Source organism: Euprymna scolopes, chromosome 23 (assembly GCF_053919585.1).
Source record: "Euprymna scolopes isolate OS-2025 chromosome 23, ASM5391958v1, whole genome shotgun sequence".
NCBI classification, from domain to species: Eukaryota; Metazoa; Mollusca; class Cephalopoda; order Sepiida; family Sepiolidae; genus Euprymna; species Euprymna scolopes.
The window spans coordinates 122146247-122164887 of NC_136504.1; the positions used below are offsets into that span (position 1 = coordinate 122146247).

An 18641-nucleotide genomic window follows, 5' to 3' on the forward strand; every position below is an offset into this window, starting at 1 on the left:
TCTCAGATTGGAGCAGTCGCTGTTACTTCTACTACGGGAACTAAAAATGTGCTGACCGATTCTGCCGAGGAGGCCACTTGTATTTCTAAAAATTCTGTTCCAACTGATTTTCGAATGGAGTGTGACTCTGTACAGTTCTCTGCTGGCCTTCCTGTTCGTGACAAGTGCTACAACTGTGGAGGGCGACGCCACCTTAAGGATGACCGCCGCCTTTGCCCTGTCCGCGATAAGGTAGATCGAAGCTGTGGTAAACTCGGGCATTTTTCTAAAGTTTGCCGTTCTACTCTAACGACACATTAACGTTCTTCTTTTGCTATCATAGGGGCCCGCGATAAAGGTGGTGATAGTTGCCCTCCTATCACCGAAACTGCGGAGTTAAAAGGAAAACGGTTAACTGCTTTTATAGACACCTGCAGTTCTGATAATTTTATTAGTGCCCGCATTGTCAAAACAATGAAACTGTCCACTTTAAAACGGAATTCCGTAATTTCTATGGCATCATCCGCTGTTTTCCTTAAACTGTCTGAATATTGCACCGAGAACATTTTCTTCAATGGTTGCGAATATAAAAGGATTGACCTTACTGTGATTCCTGACTCTTGTATGGACATTATACTCGGGGTGCCGTTTTTGAAACTACACCGGGACATTATTATTTCTTTTGGTGGATCTCAGGATGCCTTAAATATCTGTGCGCAAACCAAGATCAGTTGTGCCCCTGTAAAATTGTTCCGAAACCTGACCCCTGATTGCAGACCTATTGCTACAAAATCCCGAAACTACCGTGCAGAGGATGCTCAATTTATTGAAAAGGAAATTCTTCAACTGCTTAAGGACGACATCATTGAAATCAGCTATTCACCGTGGTGTGCTCAAATTGTTGTAACTTCGTCGCCTAATAGAAAGAAACGACTGTTGGTTGATTTTTCCCAAACTATTAACCGTTTCACCCTACTTGACACGTACCCTTTGCCTCGGATTGAGCATCTCGTAAACCAAATTGCCCAGTATCATATTTTTCGTACGATTTATTTGTCTAAAGCTTACTACCAATTTTAAAGCTGGAAATCGTTTGTATCAATTCAACCGAATACCCATGGGTGTCACTGATGGGTTTTCTGCCTTTCAACGATTTAAGAATTCCTTTATTTCTAAAAATAAGTTATTTGGAACTTTTTCTTACATTGATGACATTACCATTTGCGGTAAAACTCAAGAGGAGCATGACACTAACTTGGAACGTTTCTTAAAGGCTGCCTCAACATACAACCTTGAAATAAACCGAGTAAAATCATAGTTTTTGCTTCGCTCTATCAATTTGCTTGGATACCAAATCTGTGACGGAACTATCCAACATGATCCTGAGCGTTTGAAACCCCTTTTTCAAATGCCTCCCCCTTTGGATTCAAATTCGTTAAAAAGGTGCCTTGGTATGTTTTCTTACTACGCGAAATGAATACCTAAGTATTCACACAAAATTCGTCCCCTGGTTGAAAATAAACAATTTCCCATGCTGCCTATAGTTGTGAATTCTTTCGAGAAACTTAAGAAAGACGTCGCCAAATCATCTGTAAAGGTTATCGATAACGAACTACCAATTACTATCGAAACCAATGCTTCAGAAAAGGCTATCGGAGGCACCCTTTTTTTCCCCCACTCACTAAACCCATCGGAAATACGACTACACAGTTGAAAAAGAGGCTTACGCGATAGTTGAATGTGTCGAAAATAGAGGGACCTCCTTGCTGGGAAGTATTTCACTATCGTAACAGACCAGCAAACCGTATCTTTTATGTATAAGCCGGGTAACCGAGGAAAAATTAAAAACGATAAAATCATTCGGTGGAAAACGGAGCTTCTCCCATTCTCGTACGATATAAAACACCGTCCTGGAAGTGAAAATATCGTTGCTGATGCTTTATCGAGAGTGTGTGGTGCCGCTGCTTCCTCCTTGGAGGAGATAAGAGTCATACACAGTTCATTAATATACCCTGGTGTACAGCGTTTTTGGCACTTTATACGATCACAAAATATGCCATACTCAACTGATAAAGTTCGGCACATGACATCCGAGTGTACAACGTGTGCAAAAATAAAGCCTCAATTCTTCATCCCTACTAACAATACACTGATTCGCGCTACTGCTCCCTTTAAATGCCTCTCTGTAGATTTCAAGGGGCCTGTCCTGGCATCTTCGAAGGGATGTCATTACTTATTTACTATCGTGGATGAGTACAGTCGATTTCCCTTTGCATTCCTTTGTCGTGATTGTTCTTTGCAGACCGTAATCAAGTGCCTGACAAATATTTTTGGACTCCCCGCTTTCATCCATTCTGATAGAGGAGCATCGTTTGTGTCGGAGGAGTTTAGAAATTTCCTGACGCGACTTGGGATTGGGTGCAGTAACATTACTACATACAACCCAAGAGGAAACAGTCAGTGCGAATGCTATAACGGCATTATTTGGCAGTCAATATTATTGGCCCTGGAATCTAAACAGTTACCCCTTAGTGCTTGGCAGGACTTTCTGCCTGATGTTTTAAATTCTATTCGCTCCTTACTATGCATTAGTATGAATGCAACTCCCCACGAACGATTGTTCAAATTTGAAAGGCGCTCTTCTACCTGTACTGCCTTACCTGTTTGGATCTGCGAACCTGGCGAGGTACTATTGAAACGGTTTGGTAACGGGAGCAAGTACGACCCGATCTTCGAGGTAGTGGAACTCCTCGAGGCCAATCCTATGCATGTGAGAATATGGCATAATGATGGCCGGGAGGATTCAGTGGCTCTAAGACATTTGGCTCGTTTTCCGCGCTTTGATGGACCTCAGGGTCCTGCTAAGAATACTCGACCCGACCTTGCAAATGCAGACCCGGCCCATTTGATTGAAACAAGTTCAGTAGACAATACACCTAATGCAGAACATATAGAGAATTCGCAGACCTGCCAGTCCTTCGAATACTGAACTGCTTTCACGCCGGTCTAGCCGAATCTGTAAACCAGTCTAGCGACTGGACTTATAAATAAAACACATCGCCACTTTCAAAGATAACACTGTACTTTGAAAAAAAATCTACACCTTGCAATCTCTCTTACTATTGGGGGAGAGATTGTTATATTTCCGTTAAAGCAAAAGTTTCTATGGCGCGTGATTTTGCACACGTTCTTTTTCCTTTTTAAATGGGCTGAGTTTTTTCTTCTATAACATTTCGTTACTAACAGCACTTGCATTTACTGCTGCTACCTGCTTTTTACTATTTGCTCTTACGTTTACTATTTGCTCTTACGTTTATTATTGGCTGTGAAATTAGTTTGGTAAAGCCTAGTAAAGAGGTTTTGCTCTATCTTCCATTCTATGATAAAACACCACACACTGCAACACATTGTGTGATTCATCGAGAAGCTCTGGTTATGAAAAAATAGATACTTCTTTGTCCGAAGTCTTGTCATCTTGTATTAAAGTGATAAATTTCCTTAAAACCAGACCACTATTTAGTCGTTTCTTTGCAATACTGTGGTGAGATGGGGGCTGAACATTCAAGTCTGTTGTTTCATACAGGCTATCACGAGGTAAAGTAATTTAGCGTTTATTTGAACTTAGAGACGAACTGTTGATATTTCTGTGTTCATGATGATGAACTGCCTTCAATAATGGTCGATAAAATTTGGCTTTGCAAAGTTGCTTATCTGGCAGATATATTCAACAAACTTAATGAACTGAATTTATCTCTACAAGGAAATAATTAAAATATTTTATTTAGTCATGACCAAATACAAGCCTTCAAGAAAAAATTGAATATATAGACTACAAAATTTAGTAAGAAAACTTTATATATGTTCCCTACACTGGACGAATATCTCGGCAACAATGATTTAGTTAATATTGATTTGATAATTGGAGATGTTAAACATTTGATATCACAAGCCGAACATTTTGAAAAATATTTCCCGAAAGATATTCCAGATACTATTGAAAATTAAGACTGGATCAGAAATCCGTTTAATGTTGAAATAGATGATAGCACGCTCACATGAAATGAACTGGAACTAGCTGAAATTTCATGCGACAGAAGTTTAAAAATCAGTTTTATGCAGCAACAAGTTTCGAAATTCTGGCTCACTGTAGCCTCCGAATTGCCTTTGTTATCTCGAAAGGCAGTTAAGATTTTGTTACCGTTTGCAACAACATACTTATGCGAAGCAGGATTTTCGGCATTGATCAATCTGAAGAACAAATACAGATCAAGACTTGCTCCAGAAAGTGACTTACGTGTATGTTTGTCAGTAATATTGCCAAGAATTGACAGTTTGTGCAAAGCCAAGCAAGCACATCCTTCTCACTAAGTGTCTATTGAAAAATCCTACGTGTGTGTAATTGACAATAAAACTATTTGTTAAATACTATTGCTGTTTTCATTTAATATTAATATTTTAAACATTATGGACTTTTCTCGCTCCTAGCTGTTAATATTGTTGTTACTTGAATAAAAATCACAGATGATCGATTTTCGACCTACGGCTGATTAAAAACAGGTGAGAAATGCAGTTTTGTCTAACCCAGAATCATTGAAGATACAAACTTCTATTAAGGATGCTACTTTCTTTGTATTGCCCTATATCCCTATGTCAGATTTTATGGATCTCTTTTCTAGGTTTGTAGCTGTAGGAATTAGTAATATTGGAAAGTGCATGACTTATTTTTAGCTGTTCTTTCTTGTATATGTTCCCAGAATCCGATGATGCATTCAATATTTAACTTTTTACAGATCGTTCAGTGAAGATATTTACACACTCCATTGATTATAAGTTGGATGCCGGGTGGCGTAGGCTTTCAACTTCTGTGTGGCAGAACCTGCATTTGCTGTCATTGTTTAGATCAATCATTTTCCTAAAAGCAACCCTCATTAAGCCTTGGTTTTATGAGTTCTTATATGTTTTACTAAAGCTGATTTGTCAGAACAAGAGTATCCACATATTTCACAAGAATATGGTTTTTCTCCACTATGTATTCTTGTATGTCTCACTAAACTAGATTTCCGCGAACAAGAAAATTCACATACTTTGCAAGAATATGGCTTTTCCCCAGTATGAGTTCTCACATGTTTCACTAAATATGATTTAACAGAACAAGCATATCCGCATACTTTACACGAATATGGCTTTTCTCCAGTGTGTGATCTCGTATGTGTCACTAACGATGATTTTGTAGAACAGCAATATCCACATATTTTACAAGAAAATGGTTTTTCACCAGTGTGAGTTCTCATATGTGTAATTAAAGATGATTTCTGAGAACAAGAATATTCACATATTGTACAAGAATAAGGCTTTTCCCCACTGTGTGTTCTCATATGTTGAATTAAATTTGATTTCTGAAAACAAGTATATCCACAAATTTTACAAGAATTCGGTTTTTCTCCAGTATGAACTTGTGTATGTCTTAGTAAACTTGATTTATTAGAACAAGAATATTCGCACATTTTGCAAGAATATGGCTTTTCCCCAGTGTGAATCCTCATATGTTTAACTAACTTGGATTTTTCAAAGCAAGAATATTCACACACTTCACAAAAATATGGCTTTTCTTCACTGTGTATTTTTGTATGTATCACTAAACTTGATTTCCGAGAACAAGAATATTCACATACTTTACACGAATATGGCTTTTCGCCAGTATGAGTTCTCATGTGTTTCGCTAACTCTGATTTAACAGTACAAGAATATCCACATACCTCACAGGAATATGGTTTTTCACCACCGTGTGTATACATATGTATCAGTAAACCTCGTTTATAAGAACAAGAATATTCACACAATATACAAGAATATGGCTTTTCCTTAGTATGTGTTCTAATATGTGAAACTAAATTTGATTTACCAGCACAAGAATATCCACATACTTCACACGAATATGGCTTTTCTCCACTGTGTGATTGCATATGGATAAGTAAACTTGATTTATGAGAACAAGAATATTTACATAATTTACAAGAATAAGGTTTTTCGCCAGTGTGTGTTCTAATATGTGTAACTAAAGTTGATTTCTGAAAACAAGAATATCCACAAATGTTACAAGTATGTGGCTTTTCTCCACTGTGTATTTTTATATGTCTCCATAAACTTGATTTATCAGAACAAGAATATTCGCACATCTTACAAAAATATGGCTTTTCCCCAGTGTGAATTCTTATGTGGTTGACTAAATTTGATTTCTGAGAACAAGAATATTCACATACTTCACAAGAATATGGCTTTTCTATTGAACGAGTTCGCATATGTTGTCCTAAATTTGATTCCATCGTTGGGGAAATGTAAAATATTTACAATATTATACGTTTTCTCCAATGCAAATGTTTATATGTCAGTGATAGTATGCAGTGCAAAAATATCACACTTCACAAGTTTATTGTCTTTGTCTAGAGTGTGGCTTCATATGTCTTACTTAATATTATTTCATGGTAAAACAACTGCTTACATATCACTTCATATCATTTTTATTTGATTGCATACGTATGATTTAACTTTATATAGTAAATATTATCTTCATAATATTTTGTAATATGTGTGAAATAGTGGAATCCAGAAAAAGTTTTGTACAAAAGATTTTGTTTTTGTCAGCAATGTATGAAACGAATTTTCCAAATAATAAATCCCAAACAAGATAATGATAAAATTCAGCAAGGTCTTTAAATCAGGAACATCTGTAAATAAAAATGAAATTTTATTTTTATTATTTGCATTTACAATTATGCATTTAGTTTCTTTATTATTGTCAGTGTTATTAGATTGAAATCCAACTTTATAGAAAAAATTCAGCTTAGAAAATCGTTTCTACTATAATTTTCGTACATGAGTGTTTATTTAGATCTTATTTTCATTTTCATTTTACTACCTACATTCACACTCATGCATGTAATTTCATTATTATTTTATCGAAATTAACTCATTTCTAGAAGAAATTCACCTGAGAAAATCATTAGTGTCTCGTATGATTGTCTACTGTGTTTTGTCCCAAATTGTCACCCTTATAAATAAAAATATTTACTTACAAGTGCTTCAATAAAAAACATGTTTGCCTATGAATCAATTAATATCTTGCAATCATTGCATTAGTTTGCTTCTTCAATGATTCTTCCATGAACTCATAAATTCAAGGAAGAATTAATTGGAGGAAATCTTAATAGTTTCTGGTATGATCAACTGCTGTGAATATTCGTGATATCTGTTAAGGTACACATGGAAAACAATCCAAATTCTCAGTGGATGAAGAAGTTTTTATGGAGCATTATATAATGCTTAAAGTTCATATTAAGTACATATACATATATATATATAGTCCTAGATTTTCCCAATTGGCCACGTGTTTAAACCCAAAATAAGTGTTATTCGTCTTTTGTGTTGTAAAAGTATTCATGTATATTGTCATTCACGAACTGTATTTAATTATACATACACACAAACCCTAGACAATCACAACGGTTGATGATCATAGAGGATATGACATGTGTATATACCTAACTGTAAAGTACAGTTATATATATATACTTGCTATACACAATACAACAATTGTAGATAAAATTAAAACTTATGTAGGAAAACAAAAGCTATCTATATGAATGGCTGTTACGATATACACTGCGTGTCAAATTATTAATGACATAACATTTTTTTGCCAGTTTCAGAAACTTATCAGTGGTTTCATATCAAAAGATTCAGAAACGTTGGCAATGCTGAGCTGTGCATACTGTGAAATTTTCATACTGTTCCGCACAATGTAAACAACTTGCCATCAAAATTGCTGAATTCACGGTATTTGAGGTGTGTCAAATTATTAACAAGGCAGTTTGTTTCATCAATAAAATGGGTCCCAAAGGTGGTTTAAGTAGTTCTGAAAAGAGTACTATTACAGAACAGCAAGTAAAAGGTAAAACTACCCTCGAAATATCGGAAATCATAGGAAGGTACCATCAAACTGGGAAGAACTTTGTCAATGACCCTACAAAGGTACGTAAGAGAGCTAATAAAGGTAAATCTAGAGTTGTTCTCTACTCCAAACTAAGCGCAAAGTTGTTAGAATCCTGGGCAGACAAGTCGAGAAGTCTTTGACCAAGCCGAATTAAAGAATATCTCAAAAAGTACTCAATGTCAACTTCTGAAAGAGGTGGCAAAGTGTGTTAAGCCTGTGACAAAGCCTCTATTAAAGCAACATAACATACAAAACCGATTGAAATGGGCAGAGTGCAACATGAAAACGGATTTTTCTAATGTTTCGTTCACGGATGAAGTGCATGTCACCCTTGATGGCCCAGATGGCTGGAGCAAGGGATAGGTCCTAGATGGGCAACATCATAATCAGCGTTTAAGGCGCCAGCAAGGTGGTGGTGGTGGGATAATGATTATGGCTGGGATTATCAGAGGTACTTTAGTTGGCCCATGGAGAGTCCCAGAAGATGTAAAAATGACGTCAAATGCTTACATAGCTTTTCTGAAGGATTACCTTGAACCATGGCTGAAGAAGCAACGGTTGACGTTCAGAAGAACCATTATTTTTATGCAGGATAATGCTCCCTTGCATGCAGCAAACAAAAGCAAAAAGTATTTTCAACAACTGGGGTTCTCTGGGCTATGGAAGATGGAATGGCCTGTGAATTCACCAGATTTGAACCCCATTAATAACCTTTGGGGTATCATGAAGCGACACCTCTATGCAAGTGGATGCCAATTTAAGAGCAAATATGAGTTGTGGGATGCTCTCAAAGAGATCTCACAAGGAATAACTGTTGACAAAATCACAAATTTGACTAATTCTGTAGACCAACGTCTTTTACAAGTCATTCATAAAAAAGGATAGCATATCCCCTACTAATTATGTCAACGTAGAAATTGCTATGTAGTTATTTTGTTCTAAGCATTTTTCATAGTTCATCTAATGTTTGAAAATTATTTCAATAAACAAGTTATGGGTATATTGTGTTTTTTCATAATCTCGTTAATAACTTGACACGCAACAACAGATATCCCTATCTTCTGCTATAGTTTCGTTAATACTGCTTTAAATACTTTTATTTTCTGACTGGCGTAGCTGAATAGTATTGTAAGCACTTTCTCAAAGTTTCATGGATTTTTATTCACTGATTCCTTAAATACTAAAAAAATGTTAACTCATTAATAATTTGATATGCAGTGTATGTAGAAGAATTGGCTTGTCTAAACTGATACTTATGTTGATTAAAAATAAGTTTAGCCTTAACAATGTGGTAAACAATTGATAGATCGATGAAAGATGCAATTATATTAATGAGTGGGAAGTAAAATATGGCGCAATAATTTTGCTGTTCACTTTTTCGCCAGAACTTGGGGCCACTTCTACCACAGATATATTTTACACTATAATTCAAGTAATATTCGACAGACATTTCTTGCATAGTTTGGAGAGGAAAAGTGCTAACCAAGCAGAGTGTTTCATTAAAAATATAGTAGGGATAATATCCAGCATACATGCTTTGGAGGTGTAAAGGATTTTGTGACATTCCACAATTTGTAAAATGTAAGTATAGAGATGATTAAGTCTAACTTTAGTCCTTAGTGAAAGTTGGGAGAGGCTGATTTGTGTTGTTAAAGGTGAAATTATGACGAACCTTTTTAGAACTCTTTCAAACGACCAGACTTTTTGGAAACTTGCAACATGTTTAATATAATACTAGACTACCCATGACCCGTTGGGTCAGCATGTTATATTAGCTATGGAATTAATGTATGAGCATGACACTAGTGACATAAAGAAAATAGTTTTTTGCGACAGTACAGAAGCATTTCTATGAAAGTATATCAAAATGAAAAAAGAATATAGATAGATTTCTATGAGTCGTTCTGTTTATAATTGTTTATTTTCGAAAAAGAAAACGTACAGCTATTGAATTATAAGTGGTTTTCCATATTTATAGGTAAATGTGTACTGAACAGATACCATAATATTTAAAGTTAAATTCAAATTTTGATATATTTTTTTAATTTAAATGCGAAAAAAAATAATAATTTGAACGCTGAAAACGTACACAGTAAAACAATATGTTTTATTGTTGTGTTGATTATTTATTTGTAACGCAAATAAAACAAAAACATATTTTTGGGGTTATTTATTTATGTTGGTAATGTAGAAGAAAATGTATGAAGGTTTTTTTAGAAAGTTGTATTAAAAAATGGAGAATGAATTTAAAAAAAAAAAGGCGGTGGGTAAATCGCCGTTGTAAAATGCGCTTATGCTTGTTAACAGGTTAAAGTAGATTTATTTGTAAGAAAATTGTGTTAAAATACTTAAATGTAATACAGATGTAATACAGAAATGAACGATGTAAAAAATGCAGAAAGTATTAACAATTGTTTATTTGGATAATTTAAATGCGAAAAAAACAATTGGGAAGCTGAAAATGTACACAGTAAAATTATACCTTTTATTGTCGCATTGATCGTTTGTTTATGTGCGTATGTGCAACCGGAAGTCATAAACTGAATGCTAAGTTACGACATCCGTTACAAGGTAATTTGAGTTTTATAATTATATAGATTTTTAACACATTTCGCTCAAATGTTTAATCATCATTGTTTTTGGTTTCCCATTTTACTCTTTCAGAATCCATATTTAAAATTTTGTAGATTTTGCTTTCGAATAATTCTATAAAAATATTCATATAAATGTTTGATGCTATTGTATATATAATTAAAACCTAAAGACGACAACAAAAGCTATTTTAATAATAAACGCAGCACGTATTCAATTAATATGACTAAATTTGAAATGGAAATTGTTGACAGACCAATTACTTTCAGTATAAATTATGCGGTTAAAAAGACCATGAATTAAACCAATTATTTCATACTAAAACACCAAGGACTTGTAATGTAATAATAGCAAAAATAAAATAAAAAACGCACTTTACATCAATTTTACATACTGCAGTTCTAAAAATAAAAATGTCCATAACTCTTCAACAATGGTTGGAAATTCGCTGCAATATATATAGCATCGTATCTAAGTACGAAATCTGCATTTTTTTAATATAAAAATAAGGTTTAATTTCTTACAATATCTTATGGATACAAACTAAAATGGTTTGGTCATGGATGCCAAAGACTCTGCAAAAAAAACGGGTCTTCTTGAGTTATATAATATGAAAAATATTAGATAATGCAGACATTGAGATATTGGATTGGTTATAAGAGAATCTAAAAAGGTTAATAATTAACAATTTTAGTAATTTATAGATGTGGATATAACACACAAAAGTAATCATAAAACATATAACTAGTTCTGTGGTATGTAGTCTTAGCAAAAACTCTAAAACGAAACTGTATTCAGGAAGTCAAGTAAGATTTAGAAAACAGCTTTAAAATAGCTCTTAAAATACTGGATATAATAATATCAAGGTTTAATATAAGTAACAGTATACTAATAATTATAATACAAAAATATAGGAGAAATATCATGTAGTTTTCACCACACTGTAACTAAAAGTTAAAGACTTAACTTAAGAGATATTCTTAAATCTTATGATATTATTATTTCACCAACACAACTTCTCCAAACTACAAATGTCAATATTTGCAAGAAATGTAGTTACCATAATATTTAGATTTCATAAACTAGTTGCGAAGATTTTCTGAGGCTGCCCTTAGTAAAACTTGATGAACCCTGAACAAATAGATAGGAGAAAGAAGGCATGATTTGTATATAGGTGGGGGTTACTTTTATTCGTTTTTCAAAGACTGCTTTCCTACGTTTTATCTAACAACTTTGTTCCTATTTTTTCTCATACGGAAAAAGTTAAACAAAATAATCAGAAATTAAAGAACGAAAAAATACACTTAGCTGTGAAGATTATTTATTGACGAACTTATTGGCTCTACTGACTAATAACACCCAATCTGAGAGTTCACAGTTCAAATTGTCTTTCTTTTAATTACAATATTCTCAAACACTGTTTGCCATGAGTAATAAAATTCGATCTAAAAGCTAATCGTTTTACTCCTCAGCTTAACCTTCACAGACATGAATTAGCATACATTAAATATATTGACAAGGCTGCTGCAAAGAAGGTGTGTCACTCTACTGTTCTAGAAAATTAACCACACCTGAGAGTATTATATATTTGCACAAAGTCAGCATTCGCTCATGCATTAAGTAGTGTGGCAGCTTATAAACTGGTTCATCTACCACTGGTCTTTCCCTCTTATACAAGGTAAAAAAGAATCCCTACACTACAATAAAGCTCCAACCCTTGTCTCATTGCTGCAATGCTCCATCACTTTTTCTGTTTTAGAAGTAATTAAATGGAATTATCTCTGACGAACTCCTATAACTTGTGTCCAAATGAAGTAAATCCTCGCCTTTACTGTTGAGGTGTTTAGATACCAGAGAGCCACTTATTTTGATAAAATTACTTCATAAACCCTTTAACCAATTACAAATGATTTTCCACACATTATTAAACGTGATACTTTCAAAGCAAACACAATCTCACATTAAAGTGCATTTTTGTTGTGGATAATGTATTTATATCATCATCTCGTTCAGTTACAAATATATCTTCCTGGGGCACTTTTCTTTTTTCTAATAATTCAGTTTTTCATGTTATAAAACAATAAAAAACGACAATTGTTACAATTAAAACATTCTGCGATTAAAAAAACAATTGCAATGTCCATAAAACTAAAAAAAAATAGATAATAAACAATCTCCTCCCTACAGATAAAATTGCATTATAGTAACAAGTTAATTGTTCGCTACATGAGAACATAGGTTTTTCAAATATGATTCATAAAGTTCAGAAGTACTAAACATATTTTGTAAAACAAAATATACCGTAAAATGGGGTGACTCTGACTACCCTAGGTGACTTTGAGCCTTTAAAATAAGATACATAAATGAGTAAATAACTCTGACGCAAATATTTGCTGCTGCACCACAACACGTCTATAAAATCGTATAGGACTTGGAAATTATATTTAAAATTCAAAGATCATATATTACTTACTCATTTTATTTTAATTTATATTTATTTTAAAGGATCAAAGTCACCCAGGTTGGCCAGTGTCACCCCAGTTTACGGTATACAAAAACACAATCATCGACCTTCATCTCTAAATATTACAAAATAATATATATATATATATATATAAATATATATATATATATATACAAGCAACGCAATCCCCCACCTTGTGTATGTATATATATATATATATATATATATATATATATATATATATATATATATTAATCAAGATACAAAGAATACTCTGCACTGTATTCTTGTGAGAATTCGTCAGGCTCCTGACGAATTCTCACGAGAATGAAATGCGGAATAATCTGTGCAGGGTAATTGCCATATATATTTTCATAACTTACTATATATATATATATATATATATATATATATATATATATATGTAAAGGCAAAATATATCCATTGATTATAATTAAATGATTCTGTGCTACGAAACAGTTGCTGTCAAAAATTGTGAATGTAAATGTAATTTAAAGGAATAAATATCATGAAATTTGGAATATAAATTTTTATCAATTATTTGCTCTCTCTCTCTCTCTCTCTCTCTCTCTCTTTCTCTCTGTGTATATATATATATATATATACATATATATATATATATATAATCCCATCCCCCACCTTCACCTGTAAATATCGATGCAAAGCAGTAATTCTACATTTTATGAATCCTCGTCAAATAATAATAATCTTATTTCTTTCATCATTTTAAACATGTTAACTATTCTGTACTATCATGGAATCTCTTAATTGAATATATTTTCCTGTGCAGCGTCTGAATGCAGTAAGCTAGTCTCTTAATAATATCATTAGGAGTAGTAGTACGTTTGTTTACTATATTTTTTATTTATTAAAGTGTTTGATGAAAGTACAGAATATTTTACTAAGGTCCCATCAGCGTGTGAGGAATGATTTTTTTTAATAGTTACATCATTATTTCAGCATGGTTTGTAAACTGCAGAAGCACAACTTTTACGTATCTGTTATACATTTTTCTCTAAGTTTTATTTCACCAAATGTAAGTACTTATAAATTGCACACGGTCGCTTATTTCAGAAAAAATACCCTTTTATATAGAAAACAGGAAAAAACTCAAAGGGATGGATTTTACATATTTTTGAATGCTTTAAGTGTGATTTACCGTTTTAAATTTATTCATTTGTTATCGTCATTTTTATTTAGTCAAATTTGAGTATTCTCTATCATTTCAGTTCATACCCCACTCACAAACATTTTTAAATGCTTACTACTCCTGCATCATTGTTTATTTTATCCACATGGTGGTTTATTTCACCACCATCCCAAAAAAACCTAGAAACGTTTATTAGCCACACCCATTTATATTTAAATAGGAAAACTAAATAGGATGATTAAATTTTTTTACAAAATACAAACCTCTTTCTCCTTTTTCCACTAAAGAAAATGAAAAGTCAGAGTGGTTATATGTCTCGTTTGCTGCTATCTAGTCAGGAAGTGGATGTTCATTTTACGTCAGATTATAAATCAAACATATTAAATATTTATTATTATTTTAATGCTTTCTTTCCGGGTATTTTTAGGCTGTTTAAATATAATCACTGCGTGTCCTCCAAAGTAGAATTTGAATATTTTATGGTAAATTACACCGATTGAAATAGTAAAAAGACACCCGCATTTTATTTTCATAAACTTAGTGCATGTTTTTTTGTTTGTTTGTTTGTTTATACCACATAATAGTTGCAAATATATCATGTCAAATTTAAAACATTTTTACATCTTCAAGTTTGATGATTTAAATATTAAATTGAATAAATAATCTTTTGGGATTTTTATTTTAACTGATTCATATTTTTTAATCAATCTGTTATCCAGCAAAGCGGAATTAATATTTTTAATTGATTGAAATGAAAAATAAATAAATATTTTAGATTAAGAGTAAAAGTCAACATTCACATCGAGGAGATATTACGATAAAAAAAAGGTTGTGTGGGCGATTTGTTCAACATTCTATAGAGGACTAAATAAAGCCTCACCATCAAAAAAAATTGATTTCTAGGGACATTCGAGTCTAGTATAGATGAATATCTCAGTTAAGTTTGTCACCGGCAAGTAGTTATTATGATATTAAAACCTTCATTATCCAATGTATTCTTTATTATTTTCACTGGTCGCCATTCTTAACATAGGGAGGAGGCGTTTTGTATTGCTTGGAGCATGCGTCAAGTGTCTTATGTAACAAGAAAAATATGACAGCCACTTTAAAGTATTAGATAAAGCATAGGAATATGAAGCTCATATCATAAATTACTTGCTGATGAAAAATTTAACTATGATATCCTTTAATACCCTATGCGAATACTTCTAAAAATCAATTTTTAAAGTCTTAGTCCTCTAGGTCACAATGACAACCGATTTTTAGTTAAGATTCATTATTACATCATAAATGTTTTTAATCTAAAATCAATTTACATATGTAATCCGAAAACAAGGAAATGGAAATAAAAATTATTAAATCAAAGACTTTATTGCGAGAAAAAAATTCTGTGTAGGAGGGATTAAAAATATTTTGTTGTTCTTAAAGTTTTTTCAAACAAAACTTTTTAATAAAACAAGGACGGAAATCTGAAAAAAAATACTGCAGCGTCTTTTTGTTTGTTTTTTTTTTTTTGTTTTTTACTGAAGAAAGCTTAAAATATTAATAACACCAACATCTAGTTTTTAATATAAATAATAAATCGCAGTTTTGTTTAATAAAATTACAATCGTCCCATTGTTTTTTTTTTTCTGTTTTTTTTTTTTTTTTTTGTTAAAAACTAGATGTTGGTGTTATTGATATTATAAGCTTTATTAAAGTAAAAAAAAAAAAAAAAAGGGCGCCGCAGCAGCTTTAAAAGTGGCATCCTTGTTTTATTAAAGAGTTTCATCTTTGTGTTCGTTTGTTTGTTTTTAGGTTAAAGACTAAATTCGGGTTTGTATTACTGTACACATAGATTCGAAAAAGTTGTCAAAAAACAAATATATAGCAAAGAAATGTTATCAAAGGCAAGATAAGTTACTTTTCTACCTAACTGGATATATTTTTTGTGTTTTTATTCAATGTAACATGTTTATTCAACTCGAAAAGCATACAGTGTTTACCGATGTATTGGAAAATTCAAGATGGCGCCCGACTCTCTCTTTAACACGGTAAGTTCAGGAAAAGATGTTATAAATAATAAACTAGACAAAATATTGTTAGAAATTCGCTCAATATATGTTACCGTGACATAAGTTCACATATATTCGGTGTTTTTTTAATAGTATTTTATCTAGTTTATAATTTATAATACCTTTTCCCAAACTTACCATGTTAAAGAGCGTGTCGGGCGCCATTTTGAATTTTCCAATACATCGGTAAACATTGCATGTTTTTTCGAGCTGAATAAACATGTTACATTGAATAAAAACACAAAAAATGTATACTATTTGGTAGAAAAGTAACTTATCTTGCCTTTGATAATATTTATTTGTTATATATTTGTTTTTTGAAAACTTTTTCGAATCTATGTGTACAGTAATACAAACCCCTAAATTCTTTAAAAAAAAAAAAAACATTTACTTTTTAATTAAAAAAAAAAGTAGTCGTAAAAAATGTATGAAAAAGGTTGCCGTAGCTCCTTTTTAAAATGTTTTCATCGAATGGGAAATATCGTTGGTTCGTTTGTTTTAGGCTCGTAAATTATGAAAACAAACGATTTTCTTAATAGTCGCGTAAAGACTACATTTTTTTACTTATTAATGTTATTTATTTTTTTTTTTTAAATAGTCAAAGTTTTCTTTTTTAATGTTCTGATTTAATAAGTATCGATGTTTTGGGTGTCCTAAATTAAGAGATGCAAACATGAACGAATCTCTTAATAAAAGAGAGTTGTCTCCTTCAGCACAATGGCAAATTGTAAAACAACGCCGTTTTTATTATCTAGTCGATCCGATGCAAATGTTGTCACATCCAATCCGCATGGGTGAACAACAAACCAACACTATAAAGTCGGTTGATCAAGCAGTTGCCGATCTCTTCCTTGAACGACTGCCACACAGAATTTTATCGCCCTCCCCCCTCCACATCGAGTTCTGATAAATAAAACTTACTATAATTTGTCTGCAATTGAAATACATCAAATTTCTTGGAATCCAGTAGGAAGACGAAATGGACAATTTTATTCGATTAAAAACTAATCGATTAAATGTTAAAATTATTTAAAAGGTCATTAAACAATTTTAAAAAGGTGGAAAACATCTTACCTTTCAGTGAAAGTAATTCAGCAGCCAAAAAAAACGGAGCGATTTTTCTTTTGTTTCAAAACAGAAAATGTGTGTTTTATTTTGATTTCTTTAGTAAATCGATACAATTTCTGTTTTATGTGCCCAATTCATTTTAAAGAACATATAAAAAGATTTAAAAGAATCAAAATTAAAAAGAAAAACAAAATCTTAACACGATATTGTTTTTTAAAAAATACATAACAAATTCATGACCAATTCAGGCTTGTCATGAAACGGTGTAAATCTTATTTAGTTCTTTGTGTCCAAAATTCCAATCATTAGTTTCGTTTGACGAAACGATTTCCTATCAGCTTAGAGCCTATTTGTCTATGCTTAATAATAGAAGTTTGATACGAATGAATAAGCGAGGCATTCCGGCATATTTCTCGAGGCATTTCATTTTTAAATTACTTCCCCTGTTTTCTAGAAGATGATAGATATGTTGGCGTCCCCGACAAAACATCTTCCAACAGATATTATGCATTATCTAGATAGGCCGTTGATATTCGCAGCCGGCTGCGGCTATTCTAAAATGCTATTCGCAGCCGGTCGCATCAGCTGACCGGAAGTGACGTCAGACAAATCTTAAGTAAATTCTTGGCTAGAATTGTAAAAATAATTTGTTTTCTTTTGTAATAGAATTTAACAATTTCTTTCATTTTGAGCTGCTTTTTTCTCCCGTTTATTTTTGTTTTCTACAATTAATAAACCAGTTTACAAGTAAAAAATAAGTTGTTTTAATTTTTAATTACCAACACAGTGGCGAATTTAATTTTTCTCTCTCCCATTTTTTATTTTGAGCGGAGAATTTAACATGTATTTTCATTTTAATTATTTGTTTTAGTTTTTCATTACTAACACAGCGGAGAATTTGGGGTACTCATGCAGAGAACGGCATGGGCGTGGCTTATCACTTGCTCAGTTGCGAAATATTTTTGTTTTTAGTAAATAATTTGCGTTTTTTGGCAAAGTTTATTTTTAATAAAATTAGCGTATTTACTGATATTTTTGAACCGCGATATTACCATTCTTTCATAACACCGATCACTTTAGTCCTGCCTTCTTACACAGGTTTTCGGGTTGCTGACAACGAATCTGATAATCAACCCCACAGCAAATTTACCGTTTAGATGGTATTAACCCCTCTACCTGTCGCCATTTTACAGGCTTCGTTGCCCGCCCGCTAGGTGTATCAGAATTTTAGGAGGAATTTTTGACACCCCCAACAAAAAACTGCGAATAAAATATATAAAACTCGTAATTTCTGTTTTTAAAGTGGGTTGTTTATTTTCCTTA

General features: G+C 32.5%; 1 long non-coding RNA gene across 1 annotated transcript; it reads right to left on the reverse strand.

Annotated features, from left to right (window-relative positions):
* Nucleotides 1-5443: 5443 nt before the first annotated feature.
* On the reverse strand, nucleotides 5444-17585 carry LOC145246182 (uncharacterized). The gene is made up of 2 exons (XR_013863116.1): nucleotides 17325-17585; nucleotides 5444-6704 (listed from the first exon to the last, which is right to left on the reverse strand). It is a non-coding gene; the product is annotated as an uncharacterized LOC145246182 (long non-coding RNA).
* Between the last annotated feature and the right edge of the window lie 1056 nt (nucleotides 17586-18641).